Below are 22,009 nucleotides of genomic sequence, written 5' to 3' on the forward strand. Positions count from 1 at the left end.
GTTGTACAACTTTAGGAGTTATAGTTTTTTATCTTTTCCTAAGTCATTGTGCACAAGACTGTGTGTAAGCTGGTGTCTGCAAAATACGGCTCATACTAGACCCAAAAGATGGAGACCCTGTCTGGAAACCCACAGACTCCATAAACTATAATGAGGTCCTGCCATTTTTATACTGAAACCGGTTCTCTCGCAGGACTTTTCTCCCAGTGGAGAATTCTCAGTGTTAATCTTATCACTATGGTATACACGGGGCTGAGAAAATACATGGATGTGTGTATGGGGCCATAGAAATGATTGGGTCACTGAGAAAAACGCGACTTGCATACTGTGCGTGAATGCGGTTGACTGCATTAGGCCTAAGGGCGTGTTCACACCTGCGCCCGGTCTCCGCTTTGTGGTTTTCCGTCTTCTGCCCCGAGAAACTGGACTGGAGACGGAAACTGGCGGTTTTCAAACCCATTCATTTGAAGTTGTTTGCAAAGTGTCCGCCTGTGTGCGTTTTTCGGTCTCCATGGCAAAGCCTTTTTTTTTTTTTTTTACCGGACACAAAGTCAGACATGGGGGAATTTGTGTCTGGTTAAAAAAAAAAAAAAAAAAAGTTTTCACCACGGAGACCAGAAAACACTCACGGGCGGACACTGGCTGCCGGGTTTCCGTCCGTCTCCTGTCCAATTTTTCGGGCAGAAGACGGAAACCCACAAAGAGGAGACCGGGCGCAGGTGTGAACACACCCTTAGTTATAATTTGTTACTGACTATAGTGCACACTATGAGGATCATATTAGGTTAGGCCAAATTCAAACAAAATATTGTGGTTCCATTTTTAGATATGGGTCATCAGTTCCAAAGCAGTGTTGTGACACTTGGCAATAAACCGGGCACAAAAAAAAAAAAAATGCAATTTCTAGGATTATTTCACAAGTTTTTCGAACTTGTAAAAAAAAACTTTCACAATGGTTGGGGCCACTTTAAGGCTCCGTTCCCACAGACTAACGCGACGCTCATTCTGAACATAAAACTCGTTCAGAGTGAGCGGCGTAAAAAACAGATCCCATTGACTTGAATGGGTGCCGGCATACGCGCGCTACCCATTGAAATCAATGGGAGGCTTTTTTTTTTTTCACACCAATTGCTTTCAATGTGATACGTGCGTATGCCGGCACCCATTGAAGTCAATGGGATCTGTCTTTTACGCCGCTCACTCTGAACGAGTTTTACGTTCAGAATGAGCGAGTGTAAACTCCATGTGCAGGCTCCCTTAGGCCCCAAGTTGCAGAAACGCAGCTTTTTTTGTTGCAGTTTTATGAGCCAATGTCAGGAGTGGATTGAGCAGAAGGTAGATGTATAATAACGTCCTATATATTTCCCATTCCTTTTGTAGCCATTCTTGGCTTTGGCTCAAAAAACGCAGCAAAATTTGCAACAAATCAAGCTACGTTTCCACAACGTGGATTCCACCTGAGATCTGCATTCCATTCAATTCAATGGAAGTCAGTAGCTGATTTTTTCAGCTAATGGAAAAAAGCGCTCTGCTTGTTCTTCTGTTTGAAAACTCCCATTGAAGTGAATGTGATGCTGCCTTCACACCAGCGTTTGGCACTCCGTATTAGGTTTCTGTTTTCTGCCGGCAGAAGACGGAAACCTGTCATGTCGAGTCCGGCCGGTGAGTGTTTTGAGCGCTTTGCGGCAAAACCAGGTTTTTGGTTTTTTTTTAACCGGACACAGAGTACTGCGTGTCCAGTTAAAAAAAAAAAAACAACAGTTTCGCTGCGGAGAGCATAAAACGCTCACGGCCAGACACTTTTGAAAGATGCCGGCAGGTTTCCATCTCCTGTCGAGTTTTGTGCAGGAAACGGAAATCTGCAGAACGGAGTCCCGTGCGCAGATGTGAACAAGCCCTGAGGTGGAAAATACAACTCTTCTGTCGGCGTAGAATTTGGGCCTGCTCAATAAAAATCAAATACAGTGACGTTCTTCTCTAGTTTCTGCTTCAAATGCAGTGTCAAAATCTGGTTCAAATTCAGCAATAAAATCTGCGTCTGTTTTTGTCAAGCTGAAAAAAAATCCCTAAATTTAACATGCTACGTTTTTTGGCTGAAGATGCGGCTCCAGTGCTTTTTGAGCAAAGGGGAATGCCCCTGTGCTGTCTAAAAACTCATTTACATATGGAAGAAATAAGAAATTTCTCTGGAACGGTTGTGCAGAAAGAAGAATAGCCTTTCTCAAAGCTATTCTGATGTGTACGTAGTTTAAAAAAAAAAAGAAGAAGGGATTCTAATGATAGAATCCCTTTAAGATGTGTTTTTCTACATGTGACCTTAGCCACTGTAAACTTGTCCCATGTGTCTCTGGCCTTAAGGCTCCGTTCCCACGGAGTAATGTGCTGCGCATTCGGACATGTATACTAGAGATGAGCGAACACTGTTCGGATCAGCCGATCCGAACAGCACGCACCCATAGAAATGAATGGAAGCACCTGTGACGCTGACTTTGCCAGCGGCCGGCCGGCGGCACAGGTGCTTCCATTCATTTCTATGGGTGCGTGCTGTTCGGATCGGCTGATCCAAACAGTGTTCGCTCATCTCTAATGTATACATGTGTCGGAGTGTGAGCGTTCAAAACAGATCACATTCACTTCAATGGGTGCTCACGTGCGCTACACTTGAAATCAATGGGTTAAAAAGCCTCCCATTGATTTCAATGTGTAGCGCCCACAAGCCTGCCTACATTGAAATGAATGGGATCTGTTTTGAGCGCTCACACTCTGACACGTGTATACGTGTCTGAATGCGCAGCGCGTTACTCCGTGGGAACGGAGTCTTAGGCTAAGGCCCCATGTAGCGGCTGCCACCAAAAAGCGCTACAGGAAAAACCATGGTGGAAACCATGGCATCAGTTTTTCCTGCAGAGCGTTTCACAGCGCTTTCACTATACCTAAAAACAAACCATCAGTATTTCCATAGTTAATCCAATGTGTGGATGGGATTAGCCAGGATCCCAAGCACTTTGCAGGAACATACACAGCATAGTGGAAATGTTTCAGATTCAGCAATAAGGAAAATGGGGGCTAGAAAGTCCTCCTGCATCTTCCATATCAATGACACCTCCAGTGTACTTGCCCAACGGACTCTCCATTCAATTGCATAGAGCTTTCGGGTTAACTCATTTTTTTGTCTTTAGTAACAAAACCCTTTTGAGAATTTGCATCAAAACAGTTTGTTGTCATGTAATTTTGATACAGTTTCAAATGTGCCTTACTGCACCATACAAAACCCTGCCCTCATACACACTCCGATGAACGCATTGTTTTGGCACACGTGACTATTGTTCAGCATGCAGATTATACCTCTGGAAATGCTGGTGGTTTCTAGGCATAATTGAAGCAGAAAGTGTAAAAAGTGCTGAAGGTAAACCTGTGATGCATTGCCACCGCATTTTTTCCCTGAAGTGCTTTTTTTTTTGCTGCAGGCCATTACCTGGGGCCTTAGTCTTTTACAGATTTGTGATTTACACAAGAGTGTGAATGTGATTAAAATGTTTCCTGGGAAGTTGCTTTTCCTGTTGGACTTTCAAATTTTGCATTTTGGCAACCAGATTAGTTTGTTGTTTTTTCTCACTAAGTGTTTTGTGTCCTGTCTACTTTTAGTATGCTAATATCAGACATAATAGTATGTTAATCACATTAAGTGACTTCTGACAAACTGTGTAAGGTCTTGGTGAGCACCCATTGATTTAAATAAGCGCATGCAGATGTTCGCTAGACCTTTTGTAGACCATATACGCCCAGTGAAGTCTCAGGGCAGATTTATTAAACTTTCTTAGGCTTGGTTCACATATGCTGATATGTTCCGTCCGTAAGGGTCCGCATGAGGACCCCTATGGACTGAACACAAGCGCTGTGCAGTTCAAGCGCACGGGCCCCATAGACTATAATGGGGTCCGTTGCGGACCCTTACGGACGGAACACATCAGCATGTGTGAACTGAGCATTAGTTAGTCATAGCAACCTCACTCCAATTATGGGGAGGTGTGCACCTTGTTGGTGCTGAGGACATGAGAACTGCCATTGAAAACGCCAATTTTTGTAAATCTCCCCATTGACTTTCAATGTAAGAGTTGGGTCTGTGTCAGTGATTAAAGGGAGTCTATTATTGGCTATAGTGATTTTTAACTAAGCATATATTTGCATGGCCTTTAGAAAGGCTATGCTAGACATACCTTTTATTCATTAATCCTTCCAGCGGTCTTTGAATTAGCCCGTTTTTATTGATACCCTTTAACCCCTCCCACTAGTGGCATTTTTCATTTTTGACTCCCCACCTTCCAAACCCCATAACTTGTTTTATTTTTCTGCTCTCAGAGCCAAATGAGGGCTTAGACCTCGTTCACACGGGGCACGGGACCGAGTATTTTAATCCTGATTCTGAGGCGGGAAGCCGCATCAGAATAGGACCAAAATGCGATTGTCGCGGATTTCCGCTCCGGCGTAGGCCCAAATGAATGAAGAAAGGACAGCTCGTTTCTTTTTTCCGTGAGCCAGAACATACTGCTCACAGAAAAAAAGGAAGGTAGCGGTCTACATAGACCTCTGTTGTGAGGGGGCAGATTCTGAGGTGGATTCAGCATCAAAATCCACCCACCCCCTCTTGCCCCGTGTGAACGAGCCCTTAATGTTTAAATTGTTCTTCATAATGCAACCATATATTATTGTACAGTGTACTGGGAAGCTGGAAAAAGATTCATAATGGGGTGGAATTGGAGAAAAAGTGCATTTGTGTGATTTTCTTATGGGCTTTGTTTTTACAGTGTTACGCTGGGTTCACACCAGTGCCTGAACTCCATTTTCAGGTTTCCGTATTCTGCATGCAGAAGACGGAAACCTGTCATGCCTTGTCCGGCCGTGAGCGTCTTATGCGCTCTGCGGCGAAATCTTTTTTCTTAAAACCGGACACAGAGTACTGCATGTCCGACTCTGTGTCCGGTTTAAAAAAACTGGTTTCACCGGCGCATACAGCCCGAGACTTTTCAAGCCCATTCAAATGCATGGGATTAAAACATGCCGGCAGGTTTCCGTCTCCTGCCCCTCTTTTGTGCAGGAAACGGAAATCTGCAGAATGGAGTACGGGCGCAGATGTGAACGAGCCCTTAACTGTGCAGCTAAAGGGACATGTCATCTGTATTCTATGTTTTGGTCTGATTCCAGGGATACCAAATTTATATAGTTTTTCTTTACATTTTAACCCCTTAACAAATATCAAAATGTTTTATTTTTTTTTCCCTTGAAGTAGCAACATTTTTTTTTTAAAATCACACTACCTCCCTCTCACACCCCCTTGCTGTTTCCCTAGCTAGCCCGCTCACTACTAGACCTTTTTAATTAACTCATCTCCCTCCGGCCCACCCCATCATACTTGCCTATCTCAGTGTCTGGATCTTCTGGACACAGGAGATCATGAATTTCTGTGAGGATGGCTCCTCCTCATCACAGCTGGCACTCTGGCTCTGTTGCGCAGGTGTGGGAGACTGGCAGATGTCAAGAAGAGGAGTAGCCTGGCCTCCAGAAGGAAGTGCTGTTCTGTGCCCAGAAGATCTGAACAGGAAGACAGGTAAGTATGATGAAGTGAGGGCTTAGTATTGGTGACGTTCCATTTCTGGAAATGGGGAAAGGAAATGTCACTGGACAATCTGAAAATGTACCTGGGGCGGTTACATGACCGCCCTAGCGATATGAGTTTTTAAATTTTTGGTAAACTGAGTAAGTTAGAAGTTAGGTGGGGGGAGGGTGTTTAGCTTAGTTTAGAAATTTGATTTTATTCTGGACAATCCCTTTAAAGTCGCCATGTCCTGACATCTGTAACTTTTTAATAATTCCATGTGCAAAGATGCATGGGGTGTCTTTTTTTTGTGGGGCCAGGTGTACTTTTTAGTTATACCATTTTGGGGAATGTCTGTTGCATTGATCACTTTTTTTTCGAAGTTTGAAAACAGTGAAAAAACATTGGTTCTACACTCTTGATTTTTATCCCCGCTACGACGTTCTCTGTACAGGACTTGTTTGCTACAGTGGTCCAACCATCTTTTAATAGAAAAGGTTATGTAACTGAAGCTGTATGAGCCGTCACCAGCCGGTATCTGTAAATAAACAGATGTGGCGTGCAGGGTAACTTCTAGATGGGGAGGACAGCAACGGAGGAGGAAGGATAAAAAGAGTTATTGTTCTACACTTCTGTACTCTATACTTGACTAAACAGATTTAAGGACCGTTTTGAAGATGCTGTAGTTGTCTATTAATCTGATTGTCCATGGTAAAGCATTCCAGAGCACTGCTGCAGCTTCCTATTGGTATCATTGAAGCAGAGTCAAAGTCAGCAGAGGAAAACTGCGTATTTTCTGTAAAAAGCGGTGCAAGAAAAATCTCAATGCATTTATGCTGCAATTTTTCCAGCAGCACTTTTTAACTGCGACCTGCTACATGGGGCCTTTTTCTTAAACTGTTCACCTGCTCATTAACTTCAGTCTCACTGTTTGTTTACATTATATTTGTCTCTGTATTCAGACGTACACATAGATCTCTATGGAGCATGGAGGAAGTGGAGTAGGATTCTAGTTGCAGCTGGGTAATTGATTTATTGCCTCATTCTGTGTCCACCTAGCCTTCTCAAAATTGTGAAAATTGCTCTGGCAGCCAGAGGTGCAAAATTTCCCAGAGACCCTTGGCAGTGAAAGGGTTACTATCTTGTTCCAGTTTGGTTCTATTATATGCCATCTAAATAAATGAAAATTCATTTGCTAGAATATACCGTGACTTTTCGATCAGTAGGGACTCAACCAGTGAGATATTAACACATCCCAAAAATGAAAATGCAAGTGCAAGTTTAGTGCTGCAAAATTTCACAGGAGATTGCCTGTGCTGTGAAGCTCCTGACCGTATGGTGCTAAACCAGTACCCCATTTTTAGGATTAGTGGGGTTTCCTATTCAAGTGCATGGGGCTGTGCAATAGTTCTCTTGGCTGGGAGTAATGCTGCGGCATCTACAAACTGCACAGTTGGGTGCAATTTTTGGGCGGTAATTGGCATGTATTATGAAATGCATAATGTCTCATCTGTTATCATTAATTTGTCCACCAGATGGCAGCACCTTCATGGAGAGGAGACTGAAGTCTGAGACTCAAGCAATCTGTATGTGGCAAAGGGAGCATTCGGCTAGACTGGCATAAAAATAAGAGCCAAGTGGTTAAGTTATTAAGGTGTACTGTACAGCATATCAGGGCTGGACAAAAAAAAAATGTTGCCATGGCAACCAAAATAATTGCAACCATGTCTTTCTCTCTTATATGTGCTTCAAGCATCAATGTGCTTACGAAGGCCAAATGTATGGAGCTGGATGCTGTATCTTTGTGTGTCTAGGAATAGGTGGTCACATGACCAGAATGCGATAGGTGGGCATACCCATAGAGTCCATGCACAAGAATTAATGGAATGCTTTCTCTGTGAGGAATAACATTGTTTATGGGAAGCTCTGTATTAAAGGGAGTCTAACACCTATACAGTCAATTGCCCCTAGCACATTACAGAGTACATTACAGTGATGCACTCGGGGTGTATCTTCCTCTCCAGGAGCGCTGCTCTCCTGCCTGTGTGCCCCATGTGGGGAGAGTTGATCCTCAGGAGAAGGAATAAGTCTGAGTGATAAGAGCAGTGTTCTGCTGCTGAAGGTCTGTCCCCAATATACCAACTGTCTTATTTGCATATGGTTTTGAGGTTATATTTCTCCAAGTGTACCCAAGTGACAGGGTTATGCTCACACTAGAGCTCGGTCTCCATTTAGGGATTCCGTACCCCAATCTTCTTGAAAAATGCGGAAAAAATAGTCCTGCAAGCCAGACTTTTCTCTAAGCATTTTTCAGACACAAACCAGGCGGAAGTTTATGGAGTCCGCAGGTAACTGCTTTTTAGCTGATTGGGTTTCTGTTTTTCAGGTCCCCAAGCCTCTAGGATCTTGTTCCAGGGGCTGGCGATTCACTCCATATTGTGTCCAAAATGTACCCTTGGGAAAATGGTTCCTTTGTCACTTTTGACCAAGGCATTAACACTACAGTACGTATATAAGACAGCAAAGATACGCCTATGGACTCTGTTCAGCACCTAATCGGCTGCAGTATTGAAAGACTTTTCATGCTCCATTTGGGGCCATGGGCAGGGGCGTAACTACCGTGGTAGCAGCAGTAGCAGCTGCCACAGGGCCCGGGCCATTAGGCGGCCCGGTGACAGCCGCTACCGCTGCAGGGTTTTTTTTTTGGTTTTTTTTTAAATAGTCCGTTACGGGCCCCATTCACTTGCTGATCCTGGCTGGGCCGGGATCGGCAAGTGACACCGCGGGCCCCACAAACACTATCATTATACTTGGGGGTCTTTGCAGACCCCCAAGTATAATGATCAGCGGACCGGGAGACGTAAGGAACATAACAAACAGTGTTACTTACCTCTCCACGATCCTGCCTCCGGCCTCCCTCATTCGTGTCTGACGTCTTTGATGTCACATGACCCGGGTCTGCTTCCCGGGTCATGTGACGTCCGACGTCATTAATGCAGGACAAGAGCGGCAGCCGACAGCCTAGGAGCCGGGCACAGGTAAGCAACTGTTTTTTTAAAAAATGTTTTTATTCCCCCGGGTCTCCGATTATTATACTCTGGGGTCTGAAAAGACCCCAGAGTATAATAATTGTTTATGGATGTCCACAGTGGGGCATAATACTGTGTGCAGGGGTCACTATTGGGGTTAATACTGTGTGCAGGGGTCACTATTGGGGTTAATTCTGTGTGCAGGGGTCACTATTGGGGTTAATACTGTGTGCAGGGGACACTATTGGGGTTAATTCTGTGTGCAGGGGCCACTATTGGGGTTAATACTATGTGTGCAGGGGCCACTATTGGGGTTAAATCTATGTGCAGGGGCCACTATTGGGGTTAATACTGTGTGCAGGGGCCACTATTGGGGTTAATACTGTGTGCAGGGGACACTATTGGGGTTAATACTGTGTGCAGGGGACACTATTGGGGTTAATACTGTGTGCAGGGGACACTATTGGGGTTAATACTGTGTGCAGGGGACACTATTGGGGTTAATACTGTGTGCAGGGGACACTAATGGACATAATACTGTGTGCAGGGGCCACTATGGGACATAATAGTGTGTGCAGGGCTTACTAAGGGACATAATAGAGTTCTGAGGAGGGGTTGGTTGAGGTCTTCGGCGTCGGTTTGGGGGGGGGGGCCATGTCAAAAGTTCGCCACGGGGCCCTGCCATTCCTAGTTACGCCACTGGCCATGGGGTCCAACAGCTGGAACCGTACAGATCAGCCGTACAGGTGACAGAAGCTGCTGTAGTAGATGAGGAGTGTGCTTCTATTCAAGTAAAGGGGTGTTCACATTTGCGGTCATGTCTGCCCAATGGGTCTCTGTCCTATTCCCTGGGGAAACTAGATAGGGGATGGGTTAACGGGTTTTAAAATTGATCGCCGGCAAGACATCCCCCTATCCAGTTTTCCCATGGAATAGAACGGAGACCCAGAGGGCGGACACAGGCGAAAGTATGAAAGCCCCCTTAATAGGAACTGTGTTTGCCGCTTTGTGCACTGTAAAGCATTGCAATTACCTAGAACAACAGCTAGACAGTGGAAAGACTGCAGATCTGCACCTCTTACATGAATAGGGGCAAGCCTGCACAAACTCCATCTCCATTGCACCAGCCTCTGGCACTTGGATGCTGCTGTAACAAATGATCTGTGTGGGATCCTCCTTATGTTTCCATTAGAAGCTTGTTACACCCCTGGCCTCATAGAGGAAGGACACAATGTCATATGGGTTCACTACGTGGAACTATTCTGTGAAGACTGTATGGATACTGCTTGTGATAGTAAAATATACCTGTGGAACACTGTACTTCGTTCAGATACTCTATCCACTGAGCACGGTGTCTCAGTGGTTAGCACTGTAGCCTTGCAGCGCTGGAGTCCTAGGTTCAAATCCTGCCAAGGACAACATCTGCAAGGAGTTTGTATGTTCTCCCCGTGTTTGCGTGCGTTTCCTCCAGGTACTCTGGTTTCCTCCCACACACCAAAGACATACTGATGGGGAATGTAGATTGTGAGCCCTATATGGGACAATGACTGACAATGTCTGTAAAGCTCTGCGGAATATGATGGCGCTATATAAGCATAATAAATAATAATAATACTCATCTACAGTATATCTCAACCAGGCTATGTGTCGGTATAATATACTGGATAGTTTATTATCCGGTATATTCTATAAACTGTAGATATAATAGTACTGATTTATTAAGACTGTTGTTTCGATTTTGCGTTCGGTGACCTCAACTGCAGTATTATGGGAGGTGCACAAGGCGGTCATGCAAGGGCATTGTATTGCGTTAGCCTCTCAGCCAGCGCCGCACCTCCCATGAGGCGACCTGAAGCGAGCGCTTCAGGCGGCGCTATGTCAGGACCTCAGGAAGGGCGGCATTTTTGATCACCTAAGCCAGTCCAGGACAAGCTGTCCTGGACTGGCTTAGCACCGAGCGGTGGTTTGGGGAGGCCACTGGAGCAGCACTGCTCCAGCAGCCTCCCCTCACGCTCAGGCAGAGAGCAGGTCATCTCCGTAGTTGCTCTCTGCCTGAGAACGATACTAAGCCCCGCCTCCTTCGCTCGGACACACCCCTTTGCTCCGCCCCCTCCTGGGGGGGGGGCTTTCTGTAGTTCGCCTCGGGTGGCGAAAGGGGTAGGTTCACCCCTGCTCTCAGCTGAAAAAAGATACGCAACTTATGGCGCAGACATTACTGGCCTCCTTGATGGTCCTTCATTGTTTAGTGGCAACTCGAGCTGATCAACATGATCTGGAGAGCCATCAGGTCCAGCCTTCTCTTATACTCTTTCCACCGCCACTATGAGATAGATAACACTATTTTCATATTTTCAAAGATATTTTCATCATCTTTTTTTCCCCCTGACGAAGCCACGGTAGTGTCGAAATGCGCGTCGGGGCGCGTTCACTACATGAAGGTCCACCCATAGGTAATTTATTACTTGGTATCATGTTATTTCACAGAATATTTGCACTTTAAAAAACTATGTATGTTATATATGCACTTTAGAAACTATGGATGTGTTACATATCCTTATATATATGTAATGTAAGTGTCATTTATTCATCATCAACCATTAGTATTCCATCTTGGGCCTTCATTGTTCTGTTTGGTTGTATCACCCCATTCATTATTTCTGTCTTATATATGTTTTAAAATGTATTTAAATAAAGCTTTATATATTTTTTGCTAAACATTTTCTGTGGCAGTGCACTTTTTTAGCATAGTGTACTATTTTCATATTGTCTGTTTGTTCATTTAATTTTCCTATGCAAAATTTCTTTAATAAAAAAATTAAGGTTTATCATAAAAAAGACTGGCGTTTCGTACACCAGTCCTAATAAATGCCCTGACAGGTTCAGGGCACGGCTGGTTTATGAAGAGGATCTGGCCTTTTCATAACTTAGGTGCATTCCTTGCATCAGAATAGAGAGTTACGCCAGTTAGGAAGTGGTATAGATATCCATTATGAGTTATGATGAATGTGATGGGCCGAGGTGTCCCCGCACAGTGATGCCAGTCCGTATCCTTTCTCCCCGGCTTCATCTTCTCATCACACTTCAGGGGCCCCGATCACCAATCATCTTTCTGCTGCTGTATTATTGGCACAATGAGCTAAGAGGGTCCTGGTCCAAGGCAAGAGCCAGACAGCAGCTACTGAACGGGCCCTAGGGCATAACTCAAGCTGCATGACCTAGGCAGCAAGATACTCCTGAAAAATTAATTTTTATTGGCGAAACTTTAAGAATTTGAAAATGTCTTTATATTTGCATGTAGCTGTATAGTGGGCCTTCAGAATGAATTTTACTGCTGGGCCCTGGGCATCTTAGTCTGACAATGCTTGCTTTTTATGTCTTTCAGTTTGTGTGTTGCAAATAAGGCAATTCGCTATTTAACTATTTCATAGGAATGACTTGCTGCTCTACCTTACAGGAAAATAAGCACCTGATACTGCATGTGGGAAAACTGGAAAGAACTGGATCTTTGTTTTCTCATGACTGAAGGAGCATGGTTTATCCCGAAATTACTCACTAGATGGCGATGTTGATATAAATTAAGGTAAGGCTTCCTACAAGAAAGACGAGAGTATTGACAACTCCTTCTCCATATGATCCTGCTTTACAGTAAAATATTCTCTCCTAGCGTTTAAAGAGGACCTTTCATGGTTTGGGGCACAGGCAGTTCTATATACTGCTGGAAAACCTGGACTTGGATGGCTTATATATATATATATATATATATATATATATATATATATATATATATATATATATACTGTTTGATTCTTTAGATTTGTGTGCAGGAAACCAGTAGAGTGGATGACATTTTTTTCCACGCTACAAACAGGTTTGAAGTCAGTAGATAAATTATCAATAAATCTACCACATTACCATTTCAGACATGTAACTACAGTCCTGTGGGCTCCTGTGCCAACTTTTAACAGGCCTCCTATCCCATCCCTACGGCATATTTTTAACAGTGGTGGTTATGGGTGCTTAAGTCATATTGACATGAGCACAGCTGTAGTACTCACAACTATTATCAAGAATATGGTGATGAAGAAGCACAGCTCCCAACTCTGGGAAATGGCTTATCAGCCATGGTCCTGACACTCAGGCTATCTTAATGATAGGCCATCAGATTTTAAAAGGTGGTTAACTCTTTTATCTCCTTCCCCCCCATCCACTGTAAAGTGTTTTTCACACTGCCGCTGCTGTCCGCCCCAGGGTGTCCATGGTAAACTGTGGGGAAACCGAACAGCAGACGGCTTGTGAGCATTCGGTTTTAAAACCCATTCATTTGAATGGGTTTTCAAAGGTGACCTCCCGTGAGCGTTTTCAGCCTCTCCGCCTGGTGTCTGGTTTCCCCGGAGTTTACCACGTACACCCTGGGGTCGGACAGCAGCGTCAGTGTGAACGCCCCCTAATATTACAGCAGATGTTGGGTCTTTAAGTATGGCTGCTACTCAGGAGTTGAGTGGCCACCATAGCTGCCAGGTCTCAGTTGTATTATACAGTGGAAACCAACAAATTGTTAACCCTGCTAATGCCATGATCAAATGTGACCGAGGTGACAGTTTGGAGTGACCAACTAAAAACTCAATTCAACCCTTTTTTCCTTGGAACATGTAAAAATAGACAAAGTAAAACACAAGAAGCATCCGCACATCTGAAACTGCTGAACTAAAAACTTACAAAAATATTTCTCTCACATGATGAATGCCGTAACAGGAAAGAAAAATCGAAAGAGCTGAAACACCATTTTTTTGCCTCACATAAAAATTTGAATAAAAAATAATCAAAAAATCAGACATTCCCCAGAATACGTTTTGAATTGTTTTCAAGTTGTTAACACATAACCAAAACTACGGTATATACCGGTAAATGTATTATCACTGCAATCGTGCTGACCGGTAGAATAAAGGTAACGTGTTATTTTGACCATTCAAACAATGCCATAAAAACAAAAGGTCGCAAATGTAGTTTTTCTCTAATTCCCCTCCATTATGTTTTTTTTCCAGCTTCACAGTACATGATAGAGTATATTAAATGGTACCATGACGAAGAACAGTTTGTCCCATAAAAATTAAATCCCACCCATATGGCTCTCTAAAAAGAGAAACATAAAAAAGATATGGCTTTTGGACCAAAAAATGGCTGCAGTGAGAAGGGGTTAAAGGGATATGTCAGTTCCATGTTACTGGGGATCTAACCTCAGGATAGGTCATCAGTAAGACATCAGTGGAGGTCCGTCACCTGAGAACCCTGCTGATGAGCTGTTTGAAGGGGCCAGTGTGAGCGGCTTGACCCCTCATTGTTTTCAACACGTGGCATCTGTTTTTACTGACTGCAATGTAATTACATCGTCTTGATTTCTATAGGACGAGACTGGAATTACATTGTACAGCACTATAATAATAATAATAATAACTTTATATAGCGCCAACATATTCTGCAGCACTTTTCAAATCAGACGACACATGAACAGACAATATGAGACATTACAATGTGACAAAGAAATAAACATATCAAACAATAGGAGTGAGGGCCCTGCTCACAAGAGCTTACAGTCTATGAGGAGATAGTGGGACACAAGAGGTCAGAGGGTATGTTTGCTACAATGGTCCAGCCATCGCCATCTTTTAATAGAAAAGGTTGTATAACTGGAGCTGTATGAGCCGTCACCAGCTGGTATCTGTGAATATACAGATACTAAGTGCAAGGAGCGCAGGGTAACTTCTAGATGGAGGGGACAGGATCTGAGGAGCAATGCTTGGTAGATAATACAAGAATGTAGTACATCATGTGTGGCAAATGGTCATATCCATATGTATATTTAGTCATTTTATGACTATAGGGTGAAGCCTACAATTATTTATCCAATAAAACCTATAGGTATCATTCCTAAAATAACATAACTACATGTTATCGCAAACATGTCTATGAGGTGGAAGTGACTTTTATATACCAGAGCAACAGGTAAATCAAAATGTTCTTCGGATATGTCATAGAGACATACAGGTCTATGTGCAGTTGTTTGTGGATCAGCCTTTTGGTATATGTATGGTACTGTGCAAAAATTTTCAGCAGGTGTTGCAAAAGATTGGTTTCAGAGGGGATAACCAGTTATCTTTGTCTATTAACAAGATGAAATGAATGGGGAAAATAGAGAAATGTAAATTGCATCAACGTTTAGTGTGACCTTTGCCCTTCGTCTTCCATCAGTTCTTCTTGTTACTTGCCGATAGTTTTTGAAGGAACTCAGCCGGGAAGTTGTTCCCGCCATCTTGGAGAACTAAGCACAGATCTCCGCAGACTGGAGGATGTTGAGATTAGGGTTATGTTTGTGGGGGCCATATCATCACTTCCTTCAAAGGGTAAAGGTCACACCAAATATTGATGGGATCTACATTTCTCTTTTCTTCATGCACTTAATTTTGTTAATTGACAAAAATAAAGTATTATATAGAATAGTTTTTCCAATAACAAAGATGCATTTCCCCTTAATAGATGAGATGATAAATGTATAATAGGGGGGTTGTTATAATATAGAGTCTATATCTTTGTTTGTCCATTTTCTTTGACAATATAAAGTGTCTTGTATTATGCTGATATCATTTATATTACAGAATTACTTTACCTAAGTCTAGGCCAGAGTCCTATACTGAAAAACCCAGCAAGTTCTTGCCTTTCAGTTCTTCCTGTGAATGTGTCTTAGGAATGTGCTTGTTACGTTCTGCAGACTTTACAATACCTGTGAGTAATGTTACAAGGCAATAGTTTGATCCACATGCTGCATATTTCACGTGTTCAACAGCTATTATGCTTTTCACTGATGCAGCCAATAACTTACCAGAAAAACCAGCTTGCCTTCAATTTTGCTTACATATGATAATGTCATGAATAAGTGTGGGAGTAACAAGTCTATACAGCTTTCTTCCTTCCAAAACAATCTACAGATTAGAAAGAAAGGTATTGCTGTATAAACATGAGAACAGACTTCACACATTACTATTCAATGAGAGACAATCTTTCTAGTCCGTAAAAAAAAAAAAAAAAAAAAAGATTAACAGCGTTCCACATACAACAGAGAATGTAAAGTATTTGCATGTAAGATCCAGAAAGCTTGACTCAAAAATGTAATCCTGTAGGTGAAGGCCACATGCTGTGAGTGAGCACCGGACCCACCCTTGGCAAAAGCAAAAAAGAGATTGGTTTTATAGGTTTTCTCATGCAGCTAAGGGCTCGTTCACATCTGTGTTCTCCTCTCCGTACTGCAGGTTTCCGTTTCCTGCATAAAACAAAGCAGGAGACGGAAACCTGCAGGATTCTTTCTCACCCATTCATTTGAATGGGTGAGAAAGCTGTCCGGTCGTGAGCGGCGGTGAGCGTTTTATGCTCTCCGCCGCGAAACCAGGTTTTATAATCCAGACACAGAGTCGGACATGCAGTACTCTGTGTCCGGATTTAAAAAAACGGTTTCGCGGCGGAGAGCATAAAACGCTCACTGCCGCTCACAGCCGGACCCGGTCTGTGGTTTCCGTCTTCTGCATGCCAGAAAGCACAGAACGGAGACCCTGAACGCAGGTGTGAACCTAGCGTAATTCGGGTTTCAGTCTTTGCATTGCAAAGGTTGGAATTCCTGGCCAACCATCGGCAATTCTACCCTGGACCTTAGCATTGTATGTTCTCTGTATTAGGCTACAAACACACTTGCAGGTTTTGATACAGTTTTTAAACAAAAGATCAAAGTTGGTACCATAGGAAGAAGTCCTCCCCTTATATAGCTCCTTCATCAAAAACTGCATGTGCTGTTCCTTAAAAGAGCTCTCTGCATTATAAGCTTCTTATTTAGGCCATCAGTATATGATAGTTCGGGGTATGCACCCCAGCACCCACCAACCACACATTCTAAGAATATGTTATCATGCATAACCTGTTTTAAGCTAAGGTCTCACGTTGCGGAAACGCAGCTTTTTTTGTTGCAGATTTTCCTGGGGGGTTTTTTGTTTGTTTTTTTTTTGAGCCAAGGCCAGGATTAGGTTGAGCAGAAGAGAGAAGTATAAGACCTCCCTTTATATTTCCCATTCCTTTTGTAGCCACTCCTCAGTTTAGCTAAAAGAAACACACAGCAAAATCTGCAACAAAAAAAGCAGGTCTTCCGCAACGTGGGGGCCTTAGTCTTAAACATTAATGAAGCAAGTACACAAGTCTGCTCTGTGTGAATGAAGTCTAGTATTTTTTTTTATTGCTCACAGCATTGAGTCTGAGAAGTAAATCTCATCATTAGGAAAATTTCCGGACATCTAGTCACATAAAAGGTATTGTGAATATTGTATTATAAGGTAAATCAAGTGGGAAAAAAATTGTCTAGGAGGTATTGGTTGACAATACCAGATCATCATAGCCTTGTAAAATCAGCAGGGGTCACCTATGGAGGAATGCTTTAAGTCTAGAAAAGAAATATTGCTGCAGATTCATTAACAATTTGTAGCACTATTTTGGCATGACGTAGGGCAATACCCTGTCAATAATCTTGCATACTTTATGTTCCTGTCTCCCTCTCTTTACATACCTTACAGAATTACATGACGTCCATGTGATGTCCTGTTAGCATGGATGTCATGTCACTATAGCGTTACCGTAATGTTTTATGAGGTCTATGGCATTGTCAATTACGTTTCTTATGTATGTTTTAATGCTGGGTTCACAATACCGCTGCTGTCCGTCCTGGGGTTTATGACGGAAACTAGACAGGGGACAGCTTGCCAGTGGTCAGCTGGTGTCCGTATGCGGCCTCTCTGACTGGAAAACTTTTTTTTTTTGCCCAGACACAAAGTCGTACATGCAGGACTTTGTGTCCGTGTAAAAAAAAAAAAAACGGTTTCCAGGTGAAGAGGCTGTATATGGACACCAGCGGTCACCGTTACAAACCCATTCAAATGAATGGGTTTTAAAGCTGACCACCGGCAAGCCGTCCCCTGTCCAGTTTCCCCAGGGTTTACAGCAGATAACCTGGGACAGACAGTGGCGATAGTGTGAATGCGCTTAAGTCTCTGGGCTGAGTACAAGTTCTGTTGGAAGAGATAGAAAATAAGCTACTTCTTTATATTACAGCCTGCATCATTGTCCTCTCAGTGAGGTGTGTGAGCTCACAGTTGGCAGTCTACACCAATTGCACCAACTTTACAGCCAACAACACCTTTTGTCTTCTAGAAGTTCATGTGGAGCATGAGATTATCATGCCAGACTCTGCAATTGTTAACAAGTAGCCATGAATAAATTCACAATGAGATATGGTCTTGGCTAATGAAGAATGATTACTAAATTTATTGGCAGAGAAGACAAACGGAACATCATGGCCCTTGCAAGTTAGCTCGAAGTCTGGGATCCTAGAGAAGCTTCAGCTCTGGTCTGTATATTAAATGAAGAAGCGGTTTAATGTTTGCATACCACTCCGAGCAGATTGATTTCAAGGTATGACCTCATTGTCTCACTATTCTGTAACTGGAGCCCTTATATATATGTCTTTTTCCCCTATGCCGTTATGGGATGTCTTGTAGACACTGTACTGCAGAATTATTACAGAACACGTTTTTTTTGGAGCCAATTTTCTCAAGGTACAGAATTCTTGGAAACCATTTTTGTAATAAAGAAAATACATGAAATGTTTAGCTCATCATATAAAAAAAATAAAGCAATAAAACAGATTTTGGCACTGCAAGTGCGTGATGCGATTGCTATTCTAATATACACCATTGCAGCCTCATAAAAATATGTGGTCTACAACCAGCCCTGACACAAAGTGTGGAGAACCTTCCAGGGGCATTCCTAGAGTTTACAAACATTAAAACCATACATTTCAGGATAAGCTGCCATGTATATGTACATTAGGAATGACACCATTTATTTTTAGCAGTTTTCTTTTCTGCAGATTTTCCTTTAAAGAGGACCTTTCACCATTTTGCCCACAGGCAGTTCTATATACTGCCGGAAAGCTGACAGTGCGCTGAGTTCAGCGCACTGTCGGCTTTCCCGATCTGGGCCCGGTGTGAAGAGCTTACGGTCCGGTACCGTAGCTCTTCTATGGTCAGAAGGGCGTTTCTGACTGTTAGCCAGAGATGTCCTTCTTCACAGCACAGCCAATCACGCTGTGCTGTGAGAGCCGGGAGGAACGCCCCCCTCTCTCCCTGATAATGCTCGTCTATGGACGAGTACTGCGAGCAGAGAGAGGGGGGCGTTCCTCCCGGCTCTCACAGCACAGCGCTATTGGCTGTGCTGTGAAGAAGGACGTCTCTGGCTAACTGTCAGAAACGCCCTTCTGACCATAGAAGAGCTACGGTACCGGACCGTAAGCTCTTCACACCGGGCCCAGATCGGGAAAGCCGACAGTGCGCTGAACTCAGCGCACTGTCAGCTTTCTGGCAGTATATAGAACTGCCTGTGGGCAAAATGGTGAAAGGTCCTCTTTAATTCTTTGTTCCTGAGCCCTGGGTGGTGTGGAAGATCCAGAGTCTATGAGACTGCTGCTATGGTATCGATCTTCGGTTGCTTTCACATTAACTATCCATTTTGCGGGTTCTTTAAAAAAAAAAAAAAATTATATATATATATATATATAATATATATATGATGTATATCAGATTTTCAAGCCTCACACACAGAGATGTCTATAGAGAGAGGAGGAGAAGGCCACAGCCAGCTGATTAATTGATCCGCCTATATTCAGCAAATTGCCGCCGTCGATGGTTTGGCTGCTAAGGTGTTTTGGCAGCTCTTAAGCTGTCCTGCTGCTGAACTTGTTCCTCACGCCGTGCCTGTGATTGTTCCAGCAGCTCGCTGGGACGTTGTATAATGAGTAGAGATGAGCGAGTACTGTTCGGATCAGCTGATCCAAACAGCACGCTCGCATAGAAATGAATGGACGTAGCCGGCACGCGGGGGTTTAAGCGTCCGGCCGCCGTCAAAGTGGAAGTACCAGGTGCATCCATTCATTTCTATGGAGCGTGCTGTTCGGATCGGCTGATCCGAACAGTACTCGCTCATCTCTAATAATGAGCGTGTTGGCGTTGATGATCCGCCTTGCTCCGGCATTTTGGCAGCTGTCAAGCTGGCCTGCTGCTGAACTCATTCCTCATGCTGTGTCCGTGATTGTTCTGGCATCTCAGAAGCTCGCTGAGCCACCATACTATAGGCATGTTGTTTGGGTCGATGATCTGCCTGCTCCGGCGTTTCAGCAGCTGTTAAGCTGGTCTGCTGCTGAAGTCATTCCTCGCGCTGTGCCCGTGATTGTTCCGGCATCTCAGCAGCTTACTGGGACGCCATATAATGAGCGTGTTGGCGCTGATGATCACCCTCAGCTCCGCTTGAGGATTGCTCTGTGACTTCTGGCTTCCTTCATAACTCTGTTGTTTTAGAATTTTACAACAAATTAGATTTTATTTTTCCTGGCATGTCTAAAAGTAGCAAAACTGCCAATTTGGATTAAAGGTGTTTTCCCATCCAGTGTGTCAGCATGTTGCCTGGAGCAGATTAGATCATATCCAAATGCATGTACACAATCCACTGAGGGTTAGCTGAGTGTTTACACAGAGAGATAGCAGACCTGGCTTTATAAGATTCTGAGAGAAGCTGCTGCAAGAGTAGTGTAATATAGTATGTGAACATAAATTCATAACCGTTGTGATAAAAAGTAGCCTATGTGTTAATCAAGGTTACAAACTATCTGTGTGCCGAATTTCATTCAAATCCGTTCAGCCGTTTTTGCGTGATTGAGGAACAAACATCCAAACACGCAAACTTTCACATTTAAAATATTAGTAGGATAGGATTCTGTGCTGTGGTTGTGCCTTATCTTACAAGATATAGTGGAATTAAACGAGACATCTTGTTTACAACATGTAGCAGAGCTTAACGGCTGCAGTTTCTAGGTCTTTTCCGTCAGTCTTCTTCTCCCCTCTCCATAGACATCTGTGCTACAATTAATTTAGACTAATAAGTGAAAATAAAAACATTCAACTTTAATAATATGTATTACACAGTTTGTTATATTCAACTATTCATTTATGAAAAAAGTAGTTTATAATTATAGGAAACAATTGTCAATTACTTTTCCCCCATCTCTTCTATCTGGCCCAGATTTCCATTAAGACTTCAAGCCACAACGTTTCTGCAGTGTTTGCAATACGGACAATGTTCCCCCCCATACCCCATTCCAACTGAACTCTTATATGAAGAGCCCATAGCGTTTGGGCGATTGCTGCAACCCTTTAACAGAACATCAAGTACAGCACCATACATTGTATAGTGACTTTGCTTGTTATTATACACAGTCCAGTCATATTAATGTGACCACCGCCTACTTTTGACATCAACATTAAATAACCAATCGCAGAAGGCACGTGTCATCAGCCATCTGGGTGCACTCATCATTGTGGAAGGCACGATGGATCAACACAAGTATGCATCTATCCTTGCAGACCATGTTCACCCCTCCATGCGAATTGTTTTCCCTCAGGATGATGGCATCTACCAGCAGGACAATGTGACGTGTCATAAAGCTCGCAGTGTACGTGCGTGGTTCGAGGAGCACCAGGATGAGTTTACCGTACTCCCTTGGCCAGCAAATTCCCTGGACTTAAACCCAATCAAGAATCTGTGGGACCACCTCAATCGGGTTTTTCGTGCCATGGATGCTCAACCGCGTAACCTAGTGCAGCTGGCCACGGCACTGGAGTTGGCATGGCTCAACATCCCAGTGAATATCATCGCAACATCCCCTCTCTTCCTGCACGTCTCACAGCGGTCCGCTCTGCCAAAGGTGGTTATTCTGGATTTTGACGTGGTCACATTGTGACTGGACTGTGTATCTCAGCCACATTCATTTAGTGATAGAACTGTGAACAGACCATGTGACTAATGAATGTGAGGTCCCATGTCCTGTGAAGTGGATGTGGCATTCAAAGAGCTTTGCCACGATTTCAAGCCACTGATCTACAGGGGTCTCAGGTGATAGACCCCCACTGATCTTCAGTTCATGGTTTATCCTAGGCATAGATAATCAAATTATAAAGCTGGAGAACGCCTTTAATCCTGCAATAGAACAATATCATACTCTCCTCTACTGCAGGTCTTATTTTTGCCTCTTTCATTCTATCATTGCCAGCGTATAATACAGAATATATTGTATGTTAAATTGAATCATTCTGTGGTTTAATATTTACTGAGCCAGTTCTAATATTTTGCTCTTTATCCAACTGGCCAATATCCCTTTCCCATTTACTCTGGCTATAGCCTTAGATTTTACAGCAATAATAATCCTATAAATATGTGGTAAAGATTTTTTTTTCCATCTTTAAATACAATC

The 22,009-nt window shown here is 43.3% G+C and overlaps 1 protein-coding gene across 1 annotated transcript in view; it reads right to left on the reverse strand.

Annotated features, from left to right (window-relative positions):
- The window catches only part of CPNE1 (copine 1), a 340,171-nt gene that overhangs the window by 132,988 nt on the left and 185,174 nt on the right, over positions 1-22,009 (reverse strand). The window lies entirely within an intron of this gene.

Source organism: Leptodactylus fuscus, chromosome 6, assembly GCF_031893055.1.
Source record: "Leptodactylus fuscus isolate aLepFus1 chromosome 6, aLepFus1.hap2, whole genome shotgun sequence".
Lineage (NCBI taxonomy): Eukaryota > Metazoa > Chordata > Amphibia > Anura > Leptodactylidae > Leptodactylus > Leptodactylus fuscus.